The following is a 26,659-nucleotide window of genomic DNA, read 5'->3' as shown; positions in this document are numbered from 1 at the left end:
TGTGTGCAGTCCAGCACAGCACAGACCAAGGTGTACTCAGATTACCTGATGTGTGGATCACTGACTCCTTTATGTGCAATGGTCTTCCTATCAGGATCCCTGTAGGTGAAGGTGATGCAGTGACACCAGGCATGGATAAGGCAGGTCCTCACCACCCATGTCTGCTAGGCCTCTGCATTCAGTGATTTGGTCATCAGCCTGAGGTAAAACCAAGGAAGGAGCCCTCCTGGAACCCACATCTGGGCACATGAAGGAGATGCCAGTGACAGGAAACAGTGAGTAAGGATTTACCAAGGGTCAGTCATGCTGGATCCAGCCTTCATGCCTTCTGTGATGTAGTTGGAATGAGAGGAGAGCAGTGGATGCCAACTGCCTTTGCTCTAGCCAGGCTTCTGTAGCTGGGCTGTGACATTATAATCTGGGAGAGATGATGTGCTGGTGGGAGAGGAGCAGTAGTGGGGGCAGGGCCTGGGGAAAGTGGGCTTTTTCAAGACTTGGGTTTTCAAATCCCAGCTGGGTGAAGCCCTGAGCTACCTGTTCTGTCCCTCTCAGCAGCAGCTGGGACTAAAAATGTCCCCAAATCCCTGCTAGCCTGGGTTACCTTGGGATCGTGTACATCTACATCAGAAAGTCCTTTGAGAATTAATTTACAAGATGCACACTAACACATCTAGTAACTGGTGTCTACACTTAGTCTGCTTGAAAATCTTAGAAGCATGACTACCCTGGTAATCAGGGTACAGTGTTTACCTGGTATCCTGGTAAACACTTCTTAGGAAAAATAAAAATGGTAGTTCTTACCCAGGGCAAGGACTGGTAGAATTTCTTAATGTTGTAAGATGGAAGATAACGCACTGTCTCTGAAGGAAATATTTCTTTCTGTTGTTAATTTTTTTAAGTTCTTGGTAGTAGAAGGGAGCCTAACTAATCCTGTGCTTGTCTATCTTTTATTTTAGGCAGATGCTCCTTTCTTCTTAATTTCTGCATTAATTTCACTGTTAAAGTGTTTTTTAAAATTTGTGTATAATGAGCATGGATGGGCAACAATTTTCCTGACTGCTTATTTGGATGCTTTACTAATAAAGCTAGAAATGATGACTATTTAAGTTTCAATTTAAATAAGATTTCCTGAACCTGTAGATGAGGTTGCCATTTTTTAGAATCTCTCCTGAATATATTGCTTAGTGTCTCCCTGCAGCTGGCCTCCAGTGAGAAAACCTGTCAAGAAACTTCCTACAATAGACCAGTCCTAAATACTTGTCTGAATAATTGATCTTGTGTTTGTTCATTTAGTGATGGTAGGAAAAAAGTTATATTCTATGCATTACTTCTTTGTTGCATGTGTGATCTAGTCTGTTAAGTAATGTGATTTTTAAAGGTTGGCAATTCATTATAATTTTAGGGATCAGTTTTTTATCAGAAAGAAAAATGTTTTTGCTTTCCTATTACTATTTTTGTGAAGGTGTTCTCTAAAACATGGACCTACTACTTTCTGATGCTGGACAAACATTCATAAACTTCTATTATTAGTATGAAGTGACTTTGAAATAGCTAAATTTTGTTCTGAAGGAAAAATTTCAGATTTTGGATTTAAATTCTGAAAAATGCTTATATAAGACAGTCCTCAGAAGTCCCATCCATGCTAATTTTTTCTATGACTTTACCTTTCAAGAGTAGCATTCTGTACCTGATAGAGAAGAGTGTAATATTGCTGACTGCATTCATAAGCAATGGATGTCATTGCAGAGCTATAATGTGATTTTTAGCTCTAAAGATAAGAAAAACAGGAAAAAAAAAATCAAAAACCAAATGAAGAGGGGAAATGAATTCTCATTAAAATAATAAAACCAAACAGCAGTTCAATTTCCACAATTCTCATCATCTTCTCTTCCCTGAAAAGACATACGGGATTATTATGTTGAAGGCATAGCATGTAAGAAAATCCCAAAGGCTGAAATTATTTTGCTCTTTTTCTTCCTTTCTTATGGAGATAATTAATTATTAACGTATAGGCTATTCTGTACCTGAAATGAAAGTACATGTATTTCAAAAGAAGGTGGTTGTTTAATATTTAGAATGATAGAGTAAAACTCCATGGGCAGAATTTAAAAATTATAATTTTCTGGCTTTATCTCATTTACTTATTTGGGGCCTGATGATTTTTAAGTGGTGACTGACCTCCTTTTTATTAAGAGATTTATTTCCAGAATATCCAGAGTCAAAAGACATCTTTTAAATCTTGAGAAGTTGCAGTGGTATGCTGGATGTGGATAAACTTGTGAGTCTGAGAGGTGCTGGTGTAGATGTGCTGTTGTCTGTGACTAATCCACAAAAAACAAAAAAGGTTTCTGAAAGCTTACTTTCCTGTAGGATGCTTTATCTGTTATCTTTCTGTTCACTGGCTTAGGTGCTTGAAAATGATGACATTAATTAAAAGAGAAATATCTTAATTACAAACAACACTTAGGAGCAAGGAAAAAAAAAGGAAAAAAAAAAACAGTATAAAGGGATGAGAAAGCGCTAGACATGTGACAAGGAGCATGAAAACTTCTGCCTAGATCAGGGGACAATTTTACTTTTCACAACATTTTTTTTTTCTCTATGGTTTTGTTTTTGCCATAGGATGCAGCTATCGTAGGGCATGTATGTAGGGTTTTGGAATTTATCTGAGGCTTATGAGATGTTTTATTCATCACAATATAATACAGAGATGTACTTCTTAACCTATTAGAGATGGTAATATTGGTTATGAAAACAGGAGCACATTTTAACTTGCACAACTTAGTCTAACACTGGCTGGGCAGTGATAGATGTGGCCTGCTATAACTTCTTTTCTGTGTAGCTGAAAGCAACTCTTTCCAGACATAATTTATTTCTTCTGATGAAGCAGCATTTCAACAATCCTTTGACATTTCAAAATGAATGTGGAAAGAAGAGTCTTATTATTTCCTGGTACATGTATTTTTTTCCTAGTATTGTTATGTTCTTTTTGCTTTTAGATAACATAATTGCTTTAATGACATAATGGAAGTGTTTTGTGGAGAGTATTCAAAATAGGTAATCTCCTGCTGCAATTTTTTTTAAGTTTACTGTGAATTGCAGAGAAACTGACATGTCATGAAACCCTGTGAATCACAGTGACTGCAGAGGTGAAAGGACAAAAAAAAATAGAATGTTTTAGCTAAATAAACAAGCAAATGAAAAGTTTATGCTTATTATTGCCAGATTATAAGTACTTGCTCTCTAGAAATACTATAATAAGAAAAAGCATATGATGATAATATGCTAATTAATTACAGCTATTTATTCTCTCTTAATTTCTAAATATTTCCCCTGAGTGATTAATAGAGCATATTAAGTTGAAAGGGACCCATCAGGATCATTGAGTTCAATTCCTGGCCCTGTGCAGGACACGCCAAGAATCACAGCATGTGCTTGAGAGTATTGTCCAAAATCTTCCAGAGCTCAGTCTTGGTGCCGTGACCACTTACCTGGGGGAGCCTGTTCCGGTGCTCAGCAGCCCTCTGGATGAAAAGCCATTTCCTGATATCCAGCCTAAACTTCCCCTGACCCAGTTCCATGCTGTTTTGAGTCCTCTCACTGGTCACAAGAGTGCAGAAATCAGTGCCTGCGCTTCTGCTTCCCCTCGTGAGGATGCTGAAGACCACTATGAGGTCTCCCTTCAGTCTCCTCTGCCCCAGACAAGAGACTGAGGCACCTCAGCCACTCCTTACACAGTTTCCCTTCCAGACCCTTCACCATTCTCACTGCCCTCCTTTGGATACTCTCCAGCTGCTCAATGTCTGTTTTATGCTGTGGTGCCCAAAACTGCCCTCAGCACTTGAGGTGAGGCCACCCCAGGCTGGACATGCTGTGCCTGATGCCCCCAGGACACGCTTGGCCCTCCTGGCTGCCAGGGCACTGCTGGTTCATGTCAGTGACCAGGACTCCAGGTCCCTTTCTGCAGCACTGGTCTCCAGCCTCTCACTCCCCAGTCTCTGTGTACAGCCAGCATTGCCTTTCCCAGGTGCAGAATCCAGCATTTGTTAAACTTCATTTGGCTGATGATTGCTCAGCTCACTAATTTCTTGAGGTCTCTCTGCAGAGCCTCTCTATCCTTAAGGGAATCAATACCACCTTCCAGCTTATTGTCATTGACAAACTTAGTATGCCTCTGAATCCCAAGTCCAAGATGTTAAAGAGAAGTGGGCAGAGGATGGAGCCCTGTGGAACCCCACTAATGAGCCGACTCCAGTCTGATGTCACCTCGTTCACCACAACCCTTTGTGCCCAACACTTGAGCCAATGGCTCACCCATCAGATAATGTTCAGCTGTCTGCTAGACATTTTGTCTAGAAGGAGAGACAGTTTCCAAGGCTTTGCTGAAGTCCAGAAAAATTGCCTCTATGGGTTTTCCTAGATCAACTAAGCAGGTTACCCTTAGTTGTAGAAGGAAGTCAGTTTTGATAAGTGGGAGCTCCCTCTCATGAAGATGTGCTGGCTGTGACTGATGACTGTGTTGTCCTCCCTGTGTTTTTTCAATACCTCCCAGAATAATATTTTCCATGGTTTTACGAGGCACTGAAATGAGACTGACAGCCTGTAGTTTCCAGAGGCCTCCTTCTTGATCTTTTTGGAAATCAGAACAAAGTTTTCAGCTTCCAGTCAGCTGAGAGCCCTCTGGGTTCCCAAGACCACTCCACAATCATCAAGGAAGGTTTTGTGATGGCATCAGCCAGCTCTTTGAGTATTGTCAGATGAATCTCATCAGGCCCCATACATTTGTAGCAATACAGCCAAATAGTTTAAAAGTAGAACTAAGGTGACTCTAACCTGGAATACTGAAATTGCTTTCTCATTGGAAAAGCTGATTGGTTAGAATAAATTTCACTATTTGCTCTTTTTATTTTTAAGATAGTTATCATGGAGAGTCCAAATCTTTAGTAACTTTACTTACTCAGATTTCTCTGCTTCTGTAGTGTAAGCCAACTTTTGCTTTTAAAGCTTTCCCAGACACCAGAAGTTCTTAACAGTCATATGTGCTTCTGTATAAATTTGCTAGTGGTCTCTCAAGAGAATAGAATACAAGAAAAGGAAATGCATGTGACTGGATGACTTAGAATTTCAAAGGGCCTGGTAGGAAGCTCTTTGCCTCAAGAAGTTGTCATAGGAAGTGAGTAAGACTAGAGTATCAGAAGTTGTGAATGAAGTTTGGAGACAAGTAAAAAGCTATTGAGGCAACAAGGCAGGCAAGTGAGACTTTAATGAGCTCAGCAGTGAGGATGGATGCAGTGAGATTCACCTCACAGCATGAGCTTACTTGTTCTCCCATTCAGTTATCAAAATTGTGACAGGGCAGCATTTGATTCAATAGAACTGTTCTGAAGATGGCAATCTTTGGTTTTAGATATGCTTTTTTGTTTCACGTAAGTATTTTCCTAATGTTTGTGTATTAGAGATATTTTGAAAGTTATTATTAAAATTTATCTGTCAATCTCTTACATGGACAGTGGAAGAACACAGATGCTGAGTTGTAAGAAAACACAACCAGAATTCATTATTTCAGCCTATGTGGACAAGAGCTAAAAATTCTCAAATTCATTTTTGACAAAATGTTTGAAGTTGGTGGGATATGCTCTCATGCTGAGCATATAAAACCTTTAAATATAAGAATGTGAAAGTCTAAGGATACCATAAACCTTTTATGGGTTCATAAAATTAGTTCACATAGGCCATTAAGAAGTCAGGCTCCTTAGTTATCTCTGTAAGTAGATTTGACAACCTTACTAAAAGTTAAGGTAGTTATTTCTCTGGAATACTGGGAAGACATTTGAGATGTCTTGTTGCACTTTGTTGTATCAGACACATCTTGATGCATATACATAATGCATATATGTGATAATGATTTATTCTTCTGTCAGTGTTAGAGTGTGACAGTATAGGAGCCATTTCACATTCCAGCTAGAGTGACATTACGAAGACTACAAACAGTTACACTGCCTACAGTTGCTGAAGATCTAAGTTGAGTAATTAGGAAAATGCAGAATACAAGAGGTGGATTGCAATACACAACAGTCTTAATGGTGCAGAAGAAAGTGTTTCATTAACTGAGACACAGTGCTGTTAAAAATGTGAGTTTTCTGCAGTGCTTTACAGAGGGTGCAACTAGCAACATTGCAAAAAGGTCATAGAAGGATATTATTCAAAACCTAACCAAAGAATATCCTTCCATTAGTAGATTATCAAATAAGTATTGAATCTTAATTCAGTGAAGAAACATGTGTGATTTTGGTTTATCAGGGTTTGGCTTATCAAGGTATTTTTTCATTGTTATGAACAAGATGCTTCTAGGCTACAGAGATGCTGGTTTGGATGTTTTTTTTCCTTACAGACACACGGTAATTACTGTATGCCAAACAAACAATGACTATGAGATATAAGCACAAGTTACTGCTTGCATCTCTGTAACCCACTGAGTGCAGCATTGCCCGCTCCTCAATGCGAGAGTGGTAGCAAAGTAGCAGCTTTTTACAAAAATGTCTGTTAAAGCAGAAGTTTGCCTTAACAGTTTAATCTGTTTTTTTGGAAAGAGGGTGAGGATAAAACCCAGCACCCTCACTGCTGCATAGTTTTGGAGGGATTTCTAATTCAAAGAGGAAATCAGATTCCTATGCATGATGACTTAATTTGGCTTAAGGAAAAATGCAGCTCATCCAGCTTCTGTAGATTGCTTTTTGCACTCACCAAAATATTCTTGTTCTTCTCTTTTCTCACCATAATCACTTGTTTTCCCACATTTTAAATTTTATCACTTGCAGGACTGTTTGAAACTCCCACAGTTCAGTCTCCCTTTTAAAGAATTAATTGTATTTTAAAAATGCCAGGTTTTTCTTGGAAGTCAGTGGTTTATCTCTGTGTGCCTTTCCTGGACTGTTCTCTTTGCATGACTTAGCTGTCCTATTCTTTCCTTCAGGCATTCTGCAGCACTGAGACTACCATCTCTGTGCATATTTTTCTCTTCCCACTCCAATTTTCATATATATATATATATATATATATATATATGTATGAATGTGTGTATATAGATACTCATACAAAGTATTTTTGAAAGATGAATCATATGGATGTATTTATATTGGGCTATTTTTGAGGAATAAGCAGAAGTGCTATTGAACTGAAAAGCAATGATGGGCTCATCCCACTTCTTAATTTGGTTTCTTATCTGTAGGTAAGTACAGGATGCCTGAAGCAATGTCTTTTTTCCACAATATCTCCTACCCACTAATTTTTTTTTTCCTCACAGCCTTTCCTCCTTTGTTTCATTTTCTTAGAAATAGCAGTATATTTAATATGATGCTCAAACTGGTACCTGGCTCTTTCTGAGTCAGGCAAGTTGAGGCGTGGGCTGGAACTTAGAATTGTTTCAGATTCCACCTGCCAGAACAGAAAGGGCTAGTGAAATATCTGGTACTTCTATGCCTAGTTGGGGGTCTTATGACATAAAATAAGCCATTTAAAGTTGAAACTGGAGGCAAGGCTTTAAAAAGGTGACTGTCCAAATATGTGTTCTGCCTGGATATTTCCTCTTTTGGTTATTTATTTTTTAACTTCAGAAAAATGTTTAAAGACTGTAATTACAAATTTGTATAAGGACATTTCCAGCTGTTCATTTGGCATTGTAACAGGATAGTAAGTGATTCTCATTTCTGGGCAGAAAGTGAGATGGTCTATGATAGAACTAGTCTCATAGTTAATATCATTTAGTCATGATTTTGTGGGTAATCTTCAGTAATAAGATATTATTCAGTAATATAATACTAAGATATTATATATTATATATAATTATAATTATAATATATATAATATATATATTATATATTGTAATATAATAATAAGATATTATTCAGTAATAAGATAAGTAAATAAAAGGTGTATTCCATTTGCATAAAAGTTAAAATAGTTTTAATTTCCTATTGGCAGCAAATAAAAAAAAATTTGAATCCTACCATCTCACAAGTGTGTTTTGCTTACTTAATAATGTAGCATTAAAATGCTATAGCTGATCGTGCCTCCTCTGCTAATGACCCTGCTGCATATGATGCTGGTGCTACAGGCAGAGAGGGAGATGATGGTTTATTTCTAAGTTGTTTATTGGGATGGGTGTTCTACTAACAGCTGCTTATCTCAGTAGAGTGGATGTTAAAGGAACACAAGTTAAATTGAGGAAACTGAGTATCTTTCATTGTTCCAGTAATCTGAGTAGATGAGTTGCCCATACCATCATAATCAGATCTAACCACTGAGAGTATGGTATCAGGTTCATTCTGTTAAAATCCTTAAGTGTTTTCTTAATTTGTTTTATTAATGGCTGAACTGCAGGTGCTGTAATTGCCAGGCCTCTAAATCTTGATGTTCCCCTTAAAGAGAAATCAATGCTCTGCTGCCAGATAGGGAGGAGATAATAAATCTCAAATTTTATAAGGTAAATCAGCTGTTAAAATGTTGACTCTGCTGGAGACATACTGTTAGTGTAATAGCTGTGTATTTATTCACATAACACTTAAAATTCATATTAAGGGCTGGTAATAGACAAACAGCTCATCCAGTGCATAATGAAGTGGATATGAGAAGTAGCTAACAGGTGTTACCTGGGAAGTATTCTACTTGCCTCCACCTCTCCTTGTTCAGTGGAATTTTTTTATGGTACTTTCTAGATATCCCACAGTTATTTTTCCATTCAGAGATCCAGTGTATCTGGGGTACACATGCAGATAAGGAATCTAGCACATACATGATAAATCTGCTAGAAAACAAATGTTTTCAAAGTGGCTTGTGTATAAGTGGTACATCTAATGCACTTAGACTGCTCTCGGCTTTCATATATGTGAAACAGAGTGTTTCACAAATGTCAACAGCATGTAAACTGTTTTATTCTTGAAAAAGTCACAGGTCAGGGCAATTATAGTTCTCACTGACAAAAGAATCTTTTGTTCATTCCTAAATTCTAAGCAGTGAGTTGGTATATTAGGAATGCATCCTGTTGGTTATTCTAAAACTCCTGGAGAGGTGATATAATATGGAAGAAATAGGATATTTGAAAAGTCTCTTACAAATTTCTTTGATGCTAAGTTACAGTAATGTGGGCAATCTGCTCTTTTGATTTCTTAAAGATGGCTCTGAGATATAATAGTCTTAATTTCAGTTAGTTTAAAGTTCAAGGCAAGCACCATTATTTTCACATTGCTTTTAGGAATGTTTTTGTGCAGATGACCATATTTCCTTGTATACTTCAGCATGGTAAAAGGAATGTGAGAGGCCAGAAATTCTGGCCTAATAATTTCCTTATTTCATTGCAAGAGAGGTCACAAGTGAACTGCTGAATTGTTTCCCCCACAGTGGTAAAATGAAATTAGGAAAGAAAGTATTTTAAGACATAATTCAAAGATTATTTTTGTGGATTTCAAAGTCACTAAATTTAAAGTGTGTAAATGTTATAGAAATATATGCAACTTATAACTTATTTTAAAATAAGTGCTTGAAGAGAAAGTTACTCTTATTAGTTTTTCATTTGTAACCTTAGAAATATTTATGACTGAACGCTCAACTGAATTTGGAACCTGTCAGCAGATGTCAACAAGAGAAGAAAAATAAATTCCAATTAATCTGTTCTCAACATATAGCTAGGTCTGCCCTTTCAAAAAGCTTTTGGGAGAGAAGGGAAAGAGAGAAGGGAAACAAAAAAAAATATATATTTGAAGGGCATGTCTCGTGGCTGTTTTCTCTCCACAAAGAACTGGAATTTTTGTTGAACACAGTCATCAATTCGCCAGACATTGTGGGATGTGTCTGGAGAACATTGGCAAAAAAAATTTGAGATCTTTCGTTACAGTTGTAGAAAAAACACACAGTTAAGACAGGCATAAATTGTACAGGCTACCTATTGCAGCAAATGGACTTAGAAACAAAAATTTTTATAATTAAAAAAGAGCTCAATGTCAAGTCAAATGTTTAGGCTATTCAATTCTGAATCAGAGTTCTTTCTGTTGGAATGAAGCTTACATGAGTGTGTGCAGTATAAAGTGTATATCTAATTTTTGTATATAGCATAAAATTTTCCATTGAAATGTAATTCCACTTGACAACATCACATGAGAACTGATTCACACATGTAGATATACAAGATTAGATTGCAGGCCATAGTAATAAATAATTTTGTTTCAGCCTTGTTGGAAAACAGCTCCTGGCTTGCAAATAAGTCTTGAACGGAGTCCTCAGAAAGAGAGCAGAAATAGTCTAAGCAGCGTGGGAGAATAAAAATTAGTCTTCTGGGTTTCAAGGAACCTATGTGCAGAATGTGATTTCAAAGTCTCTTGCCTATCATTTCTTCCGAGTCTTCTGCTATTAAAAGCACTCTATATCACTACAGGTGCTGGACTTCTCAGAGCTTCATTGTGTTTTCTTTTGTGATGGAGATTATTTTCTCAAATGGAAATTATCTATTTCATGAAGTTCTGCGTATGACTACAGCAACTCCTGATTTACCCTGAGTAATGTGTGCTACCATCTCCACAAAATCTCCTCCATGATACTTGGAGAATTTTGATTCCTCTTTAGCTACATTCTCAGTGTGTTACTATGAGCCTATTAGGCAGTTCTTGCTTAGCCAGGATAGTACCTGAAAGTGAAGCATAAGACTGGTTCATCAAGTAAATAGTAGTAGGATCTAAACACTCAGAAGAGAGAAATCCAGAAATTATTTGCCATTTCTGAATTTGTCCATACTTTGTGTTTTTATAGTTATACTCTGTGACTCTACAGTCTACATTGTGTAAAATTTACCTTTGTCAAAAATACTTATCCTGGCATTGTGTTAAGCATGTGTATCCTTGACTACATGAAGCTGTCCTAGATATACAAAGAGAAAAAGGGTTGATGCATGAGAGAAATGCAGTCTCAAACTCTCATTTGTTCTTTGATGCATCCAGTAACAATCTGGAGGAAACTTAGAAATTTCCTTATCAGTTTCCAGATGACAGATAACTGTGCAATCACGCTTTAGCAAAGTTTTGGCTGTTAGTAATTTTAACATCTAGGCTCAGGAGCTTACTTGCACAAGCTTGTTTTCACCTCTTTGGAGGACTTTTTAGGAAATGACTGTTGTGATTAGAGATGTCCTTTAGAGACCTGCTGGAGGACATCACCTGCCTAGAGCTTGTTCAATGTGGACAAAACTTAGCTATTTCCAGTTTCTTGCTCTGAAATCAAAAGGGGCCAAAATTCATTGAGATTGTGGAAGGTGTCTCTGCATTGCTTTGTCTATTTCTTCATTCTTCAGGCATCATTCCAACTCAAGAGCCCTTCTTTGTGCTTGCTCTAAAAGAAGCAAATCCCCTCTCCTCCCTTCACCCCATTTTCTTTTCATAAATGATTAGATAGTACAGTTTACTGATACAGAATTTCAAAATTTCTCTCTCCCTTGCATATATTTCTTAATGCCTCCTAGGACTTGGTGGCATATAGTCTTATTATATAATCTCCATTGTGTCACTTAACAGTTGTGGAGAAAACCAAAGTTGTTTGTACTACCAAATGATCTTTCTTCTGCTGGCTAATATGGGTAGTCATCCAGGTGCTTCTGTGTGACTGGTACATTCCAAAATTTTGACTTTATAAGATGTGACTGGCACTGCTGAGACAGTTTTTTTACATGAAGGCAACTTACAAAGCTGAGGAATAAGACTGTGCTTTAGAAATGTTACATGAGGAAACCTGCTTGTAATCTCTCTCTTGTGTAATACGTTTTTATTCATAACTATCCTTCCACGTAGTTTTGACTTTTTTTAGCAATTTAATCTCCTGTAGTTTATCGAAGGTCTTGCTACGTGTCATATCAAATGTTTTATTACAGTCAGAAGAGTAAAAAGATATTTGTGCTGGATTTCCTCAAATTATTGTCCTAAACATTATGGAAACAGCTACCTCCTTTTTTATGCACAACTGTATGAAAAAGTCGGGGGTTTTTTTTGGTTTTTTTTTTTTTAGTTTAGTTTTGGGGAGGATGATTTGGGAGTCTCAGGACTACTCAGGTAGTCCTGAGACTCCCAAGGCACTACTGATAAAGCACTACTGATAAAGTTTAGTCCTGTCCTTAACTGTATAAGAAGTTTAATTTTATTGAAGAACCAGAGAGACCACAACAAGGATATGGTGTGGTATTTGTACTCCTCAAGCAGCCTTTTGATTGTCATTTGCATTAAAATGTCAGAAACACCCACATAATGTGTATCTTTTCTCTTGAGTATTCTGCTTACAGTGGAATAACTTGTAATTAAAAAGTAGTCCTGAAACCTGACATATATTTGGCTTGACATTGCTGTTACATAAATTTCTAGACTTTGTAAATGCAGGCACTGTCGTTTGTCATCCAAGCTTGACAACTTAGTTGAATCTTCCTACTGAAACAAAGGTTTTAAGTACTGAATGCATTTGACAACATTTCTGCTAGCAGAGGATGGCTCCCATCCTTTCTTCTTGTGAGATTTGCCTTCTATTTTCCTTTTTGTGTATGTGATGGCTCCTGGGAAGAGACCAGAGTCATTCTAGTCAGGGAGACAGAAGAATTTTGTAAGTGAAGCATATAAAGGACCTGAAATTAGAAGATATGAACAGTTCAAGTGGCAAAGGAGGCTTGTGTGCACAACACAAGCAGAGTAGCATTATGACAACATGTGATTATACCAAACATAAGTATGTGGGCAAAGCCTTGATCCACCTTGAGCAACATGAATCCACCTTGAAATCAATTGTATGCTGTACTTTAGGTGCTACAGGGGATATGCTGTGATACCTGGGAGGAGCCACTGCAAATTCCTAAAGCCATTTTCACAGACCAGCCACTCATGCCTAACAGTAATTGTTTTTTTTAAGTTTTAGTGCTAAGCAGGAACCACAGTTACCAGCACTGTGTAGCCAGATATAATCTGTTTAGCCATAGTGCCTCTTCCTTGTTAGATAACCATTGGAATGTGTCTTATATTCTATTTTTATGCAGTGTTTCACTGTCTCCATGAAGGGGCAAGGCATGTACAAATGGCAGAGAACTCAGTCTTTTTATACTACAAATACACATCAGTCAGTATGACTTACAGGTTTTACCCTCATAGGAACTACCTTATTTTTATAGCCAGAGGGAAGAAAGCAACATGTGTCCCTTGTGGCTAGTGGCAGAACCTAGCGTTTCAGAAAGTTGCCTCCACAGCATGATGAAGTTAAACTTTATTCCAGGTTCTACTCCCTGTTGTGTTCTAAATGAAATACAATTTTTACATCTTTGGTTTGCTCTGGTTACCTCAGTCGTATCAATAATGCTCCTAGATTCCATTATTTCCCCATTTGTTCATGGCAAATGTTTGCTGTCATGCGACTTACTGCCATAGATTTCCTCATCAGGGTTCAGGTTAACCAATGGTTCAGCAATAATTTTAACCACTGTGTAGAAATGCTTCTACATGAGGATTTTTAAGCTAAGCAGGCTTTAATAGCAAAACCGGCTGTTGTCAGAGGTGAAGAGCATCCCTGGGTGCCTTTATTGCTGCATGGGTATCACTGTATGATTTGTGAAATATTGGTGAGGAGAATCCTCTCAGAAATCCTGGAGGGCTGTGCTGAAGGTTAAATTACATGATCTCCCAGTGGTCTCTTCCAATACTGAACATTCTGTGAAAATATCAAACCAAAACTATTTCTCTTGCAACATTTCTCCCTCTTAAATATTTTTCTTAGTCTTGTGCTCCAAAGGGAATTTTCAATGTTTAAAGAAATGTCAGATAGCATTGCATTAATTGAATTAATGGAATGGGCAAAGGACAGAAACAGTATAAATTAGTGCATGAAACTATAATCTAATTGAGCAAGAAAAATTTAAGATTCTTGCTTCAAAAGCTGTACAGGAGCCTTTAGAATTTCTATTACTATTTTATTTTTGATGTGTATGTTCTGTTTTGTTATATTCATAAAGCTACTGTATAATTTGCAATAAAAATTTCAAATGGGAGGGCATCCTAATTTTCCCAACTTTCTTCTCTTGATCTACTTGTGATCATAAAATGTAAATCAGTTAAAAATTCCTATGTTAACAAGTGTTTTTTATATACTTGGCTTTAATATTTTTGCTTAAATACATTGCATAGTGTTTTATGTAAGAGTGTTTAGGAGCACTGTTGCTGAACTGCTTACAAATATTAATCTAATAACACTTCTCCAGTGTAGAGGATCCCTACTAGAGGGATAATTGCAAAGAAAAAACTCATCACTGCATTATGTAGTTTAACTTAACCCTTTGAATTGCCTTTGGATTACAAGAAATATCTACCTATGATTTTAGAGTCAACTTAAAGAAGCTCAGCTGCCAAGATGCAACTTTTAAAGAAATCACATAGTAAAAAGACAAAACATTCCAGTATACAAGGAAGGTTAGAGGCCAGGCTGCATGGGGTTCTGAGCACTCTGATCTAGTGTGAGGTGTCCTGCCCACAGCAGGGGGCTTGGAAGGAGATGACCTTTAATAGGTCCCAAACCCAAACCATTCTGTGATTCTATGAATGGAGTCCAAAGTTCTTTCAGCCCAGTCACAGAACAAAGTTGATGTTCAAATACTGTAAAAAAATGAACATTTTTTTACAAAAATATAAAAATGTAAAATATTATAAAAACATAGATTTTGTCTTTAAATCATCAAGTTATGCCAACTACACAATCCTTTGAAAATAAATTATGAATTTGTTGCACGTATCTTTCTAGAAAAAAGAAACGAAAAGCAATGAAGAAAACAATGCCTGAACATTAAAGCTATAATATAGAAACAAGATAGACTAAGTCAGATTGCATAGGTGGTTTCACCAAGCAAAGAGTGCTGTGGTTAAAACAGTATTACAATAATATAGTAATATTGTATTTATTTTCAAGAATATCAGGGATGAGGTGGACTTTTAAGATATTTTTATATTTTTCTGTTTTGTTTTGGGGTTTTTTGTTGTTTTTTGTTTGTTTGTGGGTTTGTTTTTTTGTTTTTTGTTTTTTGTCTCGCTACAAATGATTAAATACCAACTTTTGCTTTCTGGAGTATGAGAACATGCATTATTTATGTTACAGAGAGGACAAAAATTTAGAAGAAGATTTATAATACTGGAACCCTTCAAGGAAGATACTAAAATCTAAACATGGAGCAGGTGCCTTGTGTAATTTGTAGGTTTATTCTTTTCCAGGGCTTAATCATCATATCTATAAAGGGATATCAATAATTCAAACATATCTGTTTATAAAAAAATCAGCAACAAATTTGTAGTCTGTATATATTATAAAGATTACTGAACCATATCAAAACTAAGGGGAAGAGGCTTAGTTTATGCATATTCTGCATTCTTCCTGATGATTTCCTCATCTGGAATGGGATCTGCCAGAGTCCTTGGGATCATTAGAACTCCACTTAGCACATGGCAAGAGGGGTGTGATAGCATGATTTTCAGCACAATCTCTCACAATCACAGATGTGTTTAGACAGTCCTGTCTGTCATTCATACAATATCTGAACAGATTGGGCCCCTGAAAAAGTTTCTGCATTTCATTCTGCAAGCTGGCATGCCAAAACCCAAACTCCCTGTTGTAAATTTATGTGCTGTTGCTGTTTTCCCCATGAAAGACTCATGGAAGTGTTACTTTGAACTGTGCTGCAGTGATGTGTGCTCAAGCATGGGCTTCCTCTGCTGACCACCCAAGGGTCTCTGGGTTGAAGGATCTTATTAAGGGAGATAATAGGTCCCTTTGTGCTTTTTAAAATAAACTCATTCTACTTAGAGCATAGTGAGATTCTCTTCCTAATATTTTCTGCTGTGTCTTGATTTAAACCACAAGACTCACAGTAAGGTCAGAGGAAGATAGGTGTTTCAGGCTGACATAATCAGATTAGAGCTGTTTCCTCTCCTGAAAAAGAGGACTTTTTTTATAGCTATTACATAATGTAATTTGAATTTTGAACACATTTCCTAAATATGGTATAAAAAATAATGTCATTATTGAGACAGAGTTTTTGATTTTGTGGAATCAAGATAAAATCCTTGAATAAATTGGGCTGTTGTTGTGGTCCCAGTCAACTTTACCTTGGCCTAACTTTTCATTACACTTTTTTCAATATGTTTTCTAATTAAGAGTTTTTGAAAGGACCCTCAAAAGACTCACCTAGAAACAATTTTTGCTCCTATTCATCAAAAAATGGCACAAAATTCATCATGAGAAATCCCACAGTGGTATTGAGCTAGCTGTTCTTCTAACCCTCAGGTCAGAAGAGGGTCAGCTGCAGTAGGTTGCCTAGAAATGTGTCCACTTGTTTCTGAAAATTTCCAAGGACAGACACACTGCAGGGATTCTTTGGACAAGCTGTGCCCATCCATAACCATTAATCACCATTGAAAAGGCTCCTCCTTCTTTTCAGGTGGGATTTCCTGTATCTCAGTGTGTGCCCATTGCCTCTTGTCCTGTCACTGTGAACCACTGAGGAAAGCCTTGACCCATGCTTTTTTCTTTCCTCATCAGGTATCTGGATATATGTGGATAAAATCACTGAGCTTTCTCTTTTCCAGTCCATCCCTCTTAGCACCTCCTCATATGACAACAGTTGCTTCAAGCCTTTCACCATCTTCATGACCCTTTGCTGGTCTGTTCTGGTTTGAAAGCAAAACAAGTAAGAGACTCCAAGTCAGAAATACAATTTATTAGGAAAATAAAACAACAAAAAAAAAATACATGCAATAATTCAGAAGAAAAAACACTGACAGAGTCAGATTACAACCTGACACCCTTTTGGGTCAGGGTTTGGAATTGGAATGGCTGCAGCATTCCTGGAGTGGCCGATGTGGTTCTGTTGGAACACTGATCCTGTAAAAGGGTGTAGTCTCCTTCTGAAGGTCTAGTTGAAAGACCCAGCTATTTCTCTGGGAATCCAGTGGAAAGGCTGAGTCTGGTGTGCCAAAACCTCAGATTATATCCAATTAAGAATATCCTCTGGGCAGAGCATCTCACAATGGGATGCTGTGGCTTTTGTCAGTCATGCAGTGACATTCAATAGCCCATTATCAGCAGATGTCTCCCTGTTGGGGGAGGATCAGTTTGTGGAGGAGCTAAAGAAAACTGCCCAATTAACAAAAGATAGCTGCCATACCTCCAACAGATAGCAAATAGAATACATCTTGCCTTGCAATCTAGGACATGGTCTGTCTCCATGGTGGTTCCATGTATCTCTTTAGTGGGGAGTCCAGGGATGAATGCAGCACTCCAGATGCAGCCTCACCAGTGCTGAGTAGAGGCAAAAGACCATGTCCCTTCACTTGCTCACAGTGGTCTTCCTAATGCACTCAGGGTGACCTTGGTCTTTGCTTTGTTGTCTGCCAGAAACTCCACAGCATTTTCTGAAAAGACACATTCCAGTCAGCCTATGCTGGAGCCTGAAGTTGTTCCTCTTCTGTGACAGGACTTCGTACTTTCTTTTGTTGAGGGCTACCAATTGAGGCTACTGTCAGCCTGTTTCTCCAGCTTGGTAGGGTCCCTCATGTTTGAAGCACAACCATCTGCTTGCAGCTCCTCATCCCACATTTGTGGCATCTGTGGGTCTAATGACAAATAGGTATGAGCAGAAAAATCTAGTTGCCATGATGTAAATTGCTACATGAAAATGACTTTGTTTCCTTTCTCAAAATGTTTCAAAATTGTTTAAATGTTTCATTCTATTCATTCTGGGATGTTCCTAATGTGTTTCTGTGAATTAATTTTGTCAATATCTTCAGCTCTGTCTTCCATGCTGAGGACAAATCCTACATCCACTGTCAGCTCACAAGTCTTTGAATATGTAATTGAAATGGTCAAGCACTGAAATTCTTCATGGTGTTCAGAGGTTCCAGGAGATTGATCATCTGATCAGATGTCCTTGTTTTCAGATCTGCCCAATTTCTGAGCTCTCAGAAATTGGTTACAGCCTAGAAAGCAGGTTTGGTCCTCTCTGGTCAGTAGCATGCCAGAAGTGCATTCTTTTTGAAATTTGATTGCTTTTTAAACTACATCAGGCTATATAAAACAGCTAGGCTTTTTCTTCTTTATTTTCCTCTAAACAGGCCACCATTCATAAATATATGGTATGAAAACTACATGTCAATGTGATTTGAAGTGTCATTTAATTTTTTTTTTTTTAATCAACAGTGGAACAACTTTTTTGTGGTATATCCTTAAATATAATCAAATATGTGTGTTTTGATGAGGGATATTCAGGGTTTTTTGTATTGCTTATGCAGAGGGAAATGAAAATATATCTAGCAGTAATTTATGCTGAAAAGTATGTTGTAATTCAGTTTGAGAGGTATTTAATAGAAACTTTTCTTGGCAGCCTTTGTTTTTCTTTCTGCTTAGAAGTAAATCTACTCCTCTTAATTTCAAATAAGCACTTCTAAACCAATTCAAATAAAATTCAAATAAATTGCAGTGAAAGATTCATTGCAAATTCTTGGGATATGCTCCAGGGAAGTCTTTAGGTTACATCCTTCCTTTCTTCTCAAGATGGGAGATACTGTATTATGAATTATCACTCTTTAAAATAAAAGTGATTCTTACCACTGGTAAAGAAAATACTTTACTGCATTGAATAGCATTGATTTGCACAAGTATCTGAAATTAGACTAGGCAGTTTTAAATAAATCCTGTCATTTAAATTATCTTCTTCTTGTACTGATCTTTGATTGTGGGATTATTTTGAAGCTAAATGAAATTGCCTGAAAATCTCTGGCTACTTTTATACTCAGTGTTTGCCTGTGCACTGCATGGCATTTTGCTTACAAAAAAGACACACTGAAAATTCAGTATACCATGAAGTAAGATTTTACAGCCAGTCTTGCAGAACTGGTGTTGGCTTTCCTGAAAAGCAGAGCAGTTTGTGTCCATTGGCCGCAGCAGCCAGCCTGCAGTGGGGGTCGCCACTGAAATTCCACTCCTGGTCCAGCTCCAGATGGGTGTAGGTCTCATGGATTACACCATGGCCCACCACTCCAACCCCCAGGGGAGTCCTGCAGCCCCACCCCTTGCTTTAGGCAGCTCTGAGGAAACATCTTGAGTGTGTAGGGAGCTGCTCCGTGCAACTCCTGAGGAGTCTGGAGCCTACCTACATTTGCAGACTGAGAGCTGTGCCCTGGGCGTGATATTTAACCAACACATCTTTCAGCTTCTTCAAGGGCCTTTGCATACACAAAAAAATGTAACTTCACAGGCTTTATTCAGATAAAGTACTGGAACCTGCTGACTGGAGAACTGCAGGAGAATCATGGGGAAAAAGAAACCTATTCAGTCAGGGGCTTCTGATGGCTGTGATGAGAGTGGTATGTTGACAGCTAATGCAGAAACAGAAAAAAAAAAAAAATACCCAGAAAGTCAGTTTGAATTGTAAAAAAGTGGAGCGAAAATAGTATGTCCCATGTTAATCTATAGACTAGTGAGCAAAGAAAGGATAAAATGTCTTAATGAACCCAAACAAAATATATTAAAGTGCAAGTATTTCTTGAAGCTTTCTGTGTATCAGCAGGTATTGGTAACTTCATTCACAATGTATTTAAGTATTGTTGTTTGACTTTGTTAACAGGTCTTTTATATGCTGGTTAAAAATGTTGAAACTTCCAGTGGTAATATTGGAAAAAAGGAGAAGGTGGAAATGTCAGTGCCAGCAGGAAAAAGATTTGATACTGTAACAGGCAGGGACTTGTAGCCCAGCTGTGTCCCTGTGCTACAAGTAGAGAGGAGAAATTAGGGGAAAATAAAATTGTGGCTGTATTAAATTCAGATAAAAATTAGTGAATGAAAGAATGTTTCCCAAATATAAAAATTACATTTGTAGATTTATTTTTTTTTCCTACATTTTTGTGTTTACTTTTGCAAAAGTTTTTTTCAGTGGGATGTTCCAAAATGTGCATGGACTCAAAGGTCATGTATGATCTGAACTTGAAATAAGTTAGAATTGCAAATGTGACCCCAAAATAATGCAGTGCTCTTTCTATCAAGCAAAAAGATGAAGATATTTCAGTAATAATCCCACAAAGGAATATTATTGTCATTACTAAAGTAATGACATTCCATCCCTGGTTTAGAAGCAACAATCAGAATTATGAGAAATTTACTGCAATGTGTGGAGAAAATAATATCTTTTAAATTCATTGATGTTTTATACAGCATATTTTCCATAAAGACAAAACAAATGTTTTTCTAATAGTGTTATGGTTGTATTATGATGTTTAAGATAATTAGTTTTTATAATTTCAAAAAAAATAGACAGGCTTCTAGGAGATACCTGGTTTATTCTGTTTTCATAATGACATTTTTGAAAGAAAAAATTATCTCAATTTAATTCAACTGACTCAATGTCAATTGAGATATTATACATTTTAGTAATATAAGTCCAATGCTGCAAAAGAAGTAAATCATTACAAAGCAGATGTAAGTTGGGAAAACCATTTGCAGCCTACTTTGTTTCTTCAAAAGCAAATAAGACTGAAAATGACAAGTTTTGTGTGCATTAATGAAGACAATAGTAAGTGAAAATATATTCTTTTGAAATATAATAAAGGTGGCTAGTGCCATCTTCTGGAGATGACAGTGATGATTCAGACCACCTAGGTTTTCCAATGCTGATTTCCCTGTTTTTGAAAGCCCTGAATTGAGACAGCTAAAAGCATTCGTCTCTATCTCACAGAAAATGATCTTGTGTAAGTTATCTAACATTTAACACTAAATGACTGGGGTTGTTTTGTTTTGTGGTTTATTTGTTTGTTCTTTGGTCTGGTTTTGGTTTTGTGTTTGTTTTGGGGGCTTTTGAGTACTTTGGTGTCAGAGTTGTAGGGTAGCTTTCCCAGGAGCAGCCTAAGCCTGGAGCTGTGGGTGTGTACATGTGGATATATGTCAAGCCAAGTAGGACCAAAATATGATATGATATCCAATATCACTTTTGTACATTTTGTCTCTCCTTATGCTCCTCTACTTAGGTGATACAATATCTATTAAGAAAATCATGTTCTGTCTGTGTTTAAATGCAGCAGTTTATTCTTCTTTCTTCCATTCTTTCATTTCACTGACGGTTGATGGGGGGGCTTGTCTTCATAGCACAGCTGTGAGCCTCCTGTAACAGGGTTATATAGTTTCTGTAATTCAGGCCTGCTACTTGATATAAAAGGGCTTTTAAAACAAAACAAACAGTACAAAACACCAGAGGAAGACTGTGAAGGATGTAGCTCTGTGTCTTGGGTATTTTTACAATCAGAGTGGAAGATTAGTCATTTTCTAATCTTATTTCAGGCTTCACTTCAATTGAGCCTATTTTTTTTATAGTTACTGCTTTCATAGAATATATTGATTCTATCTTTACTTCTCACTGTGTTTTTAAGAGACACGCAGTAGCATCTTGATGAGGAAGCTGCTGTATTTGGCTTTTATAGCAGGCACAGGGTGACTGAAGCCAACTGAAGTTCAGAACTGCCAGAAAATATTTGCTTTGGTTTATGTGCAAATGCTAGCAAAAGATGCACCCAACAGTTAATATTGAAGTAAAATACTGGATGCTTTTTTTTCTTTTCTAAAGAACATAGTTCTCTAGACACTTGTGTAGGATGGGTTTTTAAAATTTCTATTTCAAATGCGTATGTAGCAAAGAAAATGAGTTGTCTTCTTGCTGTCTTCCCTTCAGTATTGCTGTGATAGGATACTGCTGTGCTTGGTTGGTTACTGGAAAGCTGCTGAAACAGGGAAGGAGTATCTTATGTAAGTCACAGTAGGGAGCCCACAATTGCTTTTTATTTTTGTACTATACAAGTATCTGACTGGTAATGAGAAGATAGTTGTTGCTAATCACCTTTCTAAGCAGACTGATGTATTCTCCCTCTCCCCCTAGAATATTGTTTATACCCTGTCCTTAATCTCTGCATAGAGCTCCAAACCTCCATGCTCCTCTTTGATAAAAGCAGGAAAGTCCCAGTAACACAGCCCATCTGTGTATAGATGCACTCCTGTCCTGCAGGCTGGTTTTGTGGTAAGATGCCAAATGAAAGTTAAATGCAATATTATTTAATTAAAAATGGGTTCTTATTTACCTGTTCGTTTCTCAAAAGGTATTTTTCTTCCTTCAGTTGTCCTTGTTATTCTTGGAAGATTGTATTATGCAGTGATGTGGACATTGAGTAAGGCATTGGGTAAAACCACTTCCAATTTAAATACATGGGGAAAAAATGTTCTAATTTGAAACATGGAGAAGTAGAAAATAAAAATTATTGCTGATATGTTGAATACAGAGAAAAAGCTCAGATGTCATCTATAGTTGAGCAAAATTCAATGAAACTAGTAAGTAAAATTATTCCAACCAACCTTCAGTTATAATGTAATATCCTCAAGAGAACAGCAGGATGGTTAATATAACTTTTAAAATAGAATTCTTTCACTTTGCAGAGGAAACATATCCTTACCACTGAAACATGACTCAGTCTTGGAAAGGAAAGGAATGGTATTTCCTGATGTTTGCTTAGTATCAGTTTCAGCAGGGGATGACACTGTGTATATGTATACATTTCAACATATATGTCACTTTTGCAGTGTAAAGCCCTTATGAAAATTAATAAGTGACATTAACATAGGCTGAGGAATGTGGAAGAAATATCCTCTTGAGAAGTGCTGGGTGTGTTCAACCCCTCTTGTGGGTGGATTTTGTAAAACTGGATTGCACTGTAATGTTTAATGCTACAGGTGAATATTGAGATGATTGAAAACAGCATGTCCTTTTAGAAATTTGAGCAATTTTTCCTTTGTATTTTAAGGGAGGAATGGAACTCCAAAGTGCTTGTTAACTATAATGTTGATGTGTGCTCATGTAGTGATGATTTTGCTAATTAATTTGTATGAGATTATAGTATAATCAGAAATATAATCACATATTATTCAATTAACATTATCTAAATGAAAATCGCTGAAAACAGTGTATGTGGAAAATATGAAAAACTACTCTGCTTAATGATTGTTTTGACAGCTGCTACAAATGGTACTTTCAGGTCAGATGACAAGTTGAATTACTTCATTCCAATTGAATAAGCATATATATATATAGAGGAGTGTCACCTCTGTGACAGCTACATCAGGAATTTTTTCTAATTTTCCATTAAAAAACTTTGTTAATTTTTTAGGTAGAATATAATATAGTATTTGTCTGGCAAAAATTGCTTGTGTTATACAGGGCAATTATATTAAAACATGAACACACACTCTACATATTTATTAAAAAATACACTTTCCTGCATATTTAAAATGCTTTGCTAGGTTTTTTTTTATTTGCATCTTCAGGGAAAAATGTCACATTCTTCTGAAAATATATATCAGTTCAATTATAAATCTAGTAGTTACAGTGTTTCCTTTTCAGTAGTGTTTGGCATTTTATTTAAGAATAACTGGGAATATTTAACTAACTGGGAATTTGACTCATCTTACTTATCAGTGAAAACTGTTCATTCTATTTGTTTGCCCCAGTGCAGTCTGCTTAGGTTAAAAGAAAAAGTTGATTCTTTATTTTGACAATTTGACATACTGGGGAACCTTTGTGAATAATGTCATCATGTTGTTTCTCAGGACTCTAATACAAAAGATTTACCTTATTGCACAAGTAATCCCACTCTTCCCAGAAGTATTGCCAAAGTTTTGGCATATTGGTTGATTTCAGAACTTTCTATTCTATGTTTCGTTATCCTGGCACCTTCTGAATCACTCAGATTTCACATAATTCCTGCTTTTCAGTTCAAATGTAGTCCAGCTGCTTAAATGGGAGGGTTGATATTATTTGTCACTTCTTTGTGCTTAAATGAACCACCTTCAAGTTTATGCACAAATTTTTCTAACTTTCTATTTCACCTGCTTACTTTTTATCATTCTTGCCTCTTCACATCATGAGTTAGGATTTAACAAGCAGTTTCTCCTACAGATGTTGCCCTGCCTCTATGAGCACAGTATCTTATACATTCTTCCTAGTTTAGTAGAATAGTCCTCAGACATTCAGATTCAAGTGTGGTTAACTACACGTGGTTCTCCATCTGGATCTTTGCAGACAGATAGACAGATCAATGCCTACACTTATTTATTTAAATAATCTAACTCTTTGTTTCCTACTATTTGTTGGATTTCCCTCTGAGCATATGTTCTGTGGGGAAGAGCAAATTAGCCCTCTAGTATCTGGTATTCTGGGGTTTCAAAAATAAATATGTGCTTTGCAGTGCCTGCGCATAAGAGAGAAATCTGGTGCCAAGCACCTACAGTTTAGCTAAATCCATTTTCTATTTTGTTCCAAAGCATTCAGGGACAAGAGACAGTTAAATAGTGAAGCAATATTTAAGTTGTATGATGTAATTCTGACATCAATAAGGTTGCAATGCTGCCCTCAAAGAAGTGTTGGAGTATACATGTTATATGTTTAAATGCATATTTTTACAGGCCAAAAGAGTTTCTCATCATACAGTTCTGATTGAAAATCTGGAATAAATCCATTAAAACCATGGGAGTGGTCCATGGTTCTGTCTATCAGAGATCCCTTTTGAATCAAAAAAGATTAATTAGATTAATTTTTGTTTTAGCTTTCGTGAGTTCATTTTCAAACTTTGGGCATGTAGGAATAGGTATTTTAATAGAAATGCTATATTAGTTCTACTTCAGGAAGATATTTAGGCGTGGGAAAAATAGACAGTGCAGAGGATGGCATTTTAAGTTGATTTCCAGCACCTATGGAAACTAAAAAATCAGGAACTCCTTTGTAGGAGAGGAAATCCCTGCTCTGTCAGAGGATACCATTCACATTCTTGCATCAATCAAAGTAGCATGCTGGTTGGCAGGTCTCAAGACCAAGAGAAAAGGCAGATGCTGCCTTGGATTGGCCAAGATTCATGAAGTTATGTATTTAACTCCAGCTGACATTGGGCCAAAATCAGAAAAGCTAAGATCAAGTAGGCTTTATTTACAGAGAAGGAAATTGCATTTTTCAAAGACCACACTCTGGACTATTCAAAAATTAATTATTTCTCAAAGAATAAAATATGTAATTTCAGATTTATTGTTTTCTTTTAATGTTCTTTTATTCTTAGCAGAAATAGTGTGTTTGAATTCCATAGGAAGTTTTCATTCTGGTGGATTATGTATTTTCAATTGAAAATACTGACACAGCAAATATTCACAACTGGAAAACAGTGAAAGCAAAAATACCTATTAAGTATCTTGAAGATTGATAGTGATTTTCATTCCTATTTATCATGAGCTGCCACATCTCAATGAAGCTGATAGAAAGAGTTCTTTTGTTCTGTACCAAAAAGCATCTTGCTTGTCTCAGGTCACATTTTCATTTTCCTGTCTTTTTCTTTACCTGCTGGTCCTGTACCTCCTCCTGATCTTCTTACCACTCTCTTCAATGCACAAGCAACTGCTCCTGTAGTCAGAATCTTTCAGAGAATTAACATTTAAGGCACTGCCCCTTACTACTGCCTGTTCTCTTTGTCACTCTTTGTGGTGACTCTGTCCTGCCCATTCTGCCAGTCTTTCAGGCTTTTCAGCTGTTGGGTAGGCATACAAGTAGCTCGCTGCTCTTGGTTGTGGCTCACCCCCAGATCTGTTGCCCCATCCAGTTTTAACATGCCTTATTCAAGAATCACCTTTTCTTTCTCTGCCTTTTCTTCATAAAATTCAAAGGCCTCCTAATACTTTTAATCTCTTTTGATTATGCTGTTTTATACTTTATCCTGGGCCGTGACTGACATTTGTATCCACCCACTTCCCTCCTGTTGTCTGAGAAGCTACCTCCACAAGTGTGTAAGTGCAAACATTTAGCCATCTTGACTTTTTGTTCCTTATGTTATTTTCCTCCTCTTCCCTCCCTCCTTCATAGACAGCTAGGTATGTGTCTCAACATGTTGTGTATATACTTAATATTATGTTTAGATGTGCTTGTTATTCCCTTTAAACAAGTCTAAATAGAATAATAAGTATAGCTCTTACTCATCAGTTTCACAGTCTGTCTGGGTGGATAAATAACTTAATTCCCAAAATGTTTCACAATCAAATCTTCCATAGATATATACTGAAATATCTTGGGATTTTGGAAATTCTGTATCAATTTATGCTGTTTTCAAAACAAGTGATTACATTTGAAATGTGGAATGTACATGCATGTATACCAAACCCTGACCCTTCAGTATTTGAATATATTGTCTATGGTCTACTCAATTTTCCTCACTGAATTAGAAAACATAGTTTTTAACATGTATAAACAAATTCTCTTGAAAATTTGAAGTTATGTTTTAGAATAACAATTCCATAAGAATTGTTTGAAAATGAAGACATGCACCTGGAACACTTTCCCACTCTGACTAGAGTTTCTGGAAGGCCCTTTGTAGTTCACTGCAGATGGTGACATCTCTGGGAGGAAGACAAGCCAAATTATTATGTTTTACTACAGCAAAGGTATTCCTTGTCTGCAAAGGGACAGTGAGGCCAAAGTTTCTTTTGTATATCTGGCACACTGAAGTTATTACTTTTTTCCTTTGTCTTTTTTTTTTTTTTTTTTTGGTTG

At 36.8% G+C, this 26,659-nt stretch overlaps 1 protein-coding gene and 1 long non-coding RNA gene across 2 annotated transcripts in view; one reads left to right on the top strand and one right to left on the bottom strand.

The window, feature by feature from the left end:
• TRPM3 (transient receptor potential cation channel subfamily M member 3) overlaps positions 1–26,659 on the top strand; it is a 406,874-nt gene that overhangs the window by 28,753 nt on the left and 351,462 nt on the right. The gene's annotated exons all lie outside the window — the stretch shown is intronic.
• The window catches only part of LOC146763665 (uncharacterized), a 33,978-nt gene continuing 23,708 nt past the window's right edge, over positions 16,390–26,659 (bottom strand). The window contains exon 3 of the long non-coding RNA XR_014951191.1: positions 16,390–21,196. This is a non-coding gene — a long non-coding RNA (uncharacterized LOC146763665). The remainder of the gene's footprint in view (positions 21,197–26,659) is intronic.

This window comes from Lonchura striata, chromosome Z (genome assembly GCF_050655825.1).
Source record: "Lonchura striata isolate lonStrDom1 chromosome Z, ASM5065582v1, whole genome shotgun sequence".
Taxonomy (NCBI): domain Eukaryota; kingdom Metazoa; phylum Chordata; class Aves; order Passeriformes; family Estrildidae; genus Lonchura; species Lonchura striata.
This window is presented reverse-complemented; position numbering and strand designations above follow the sequence as displayed.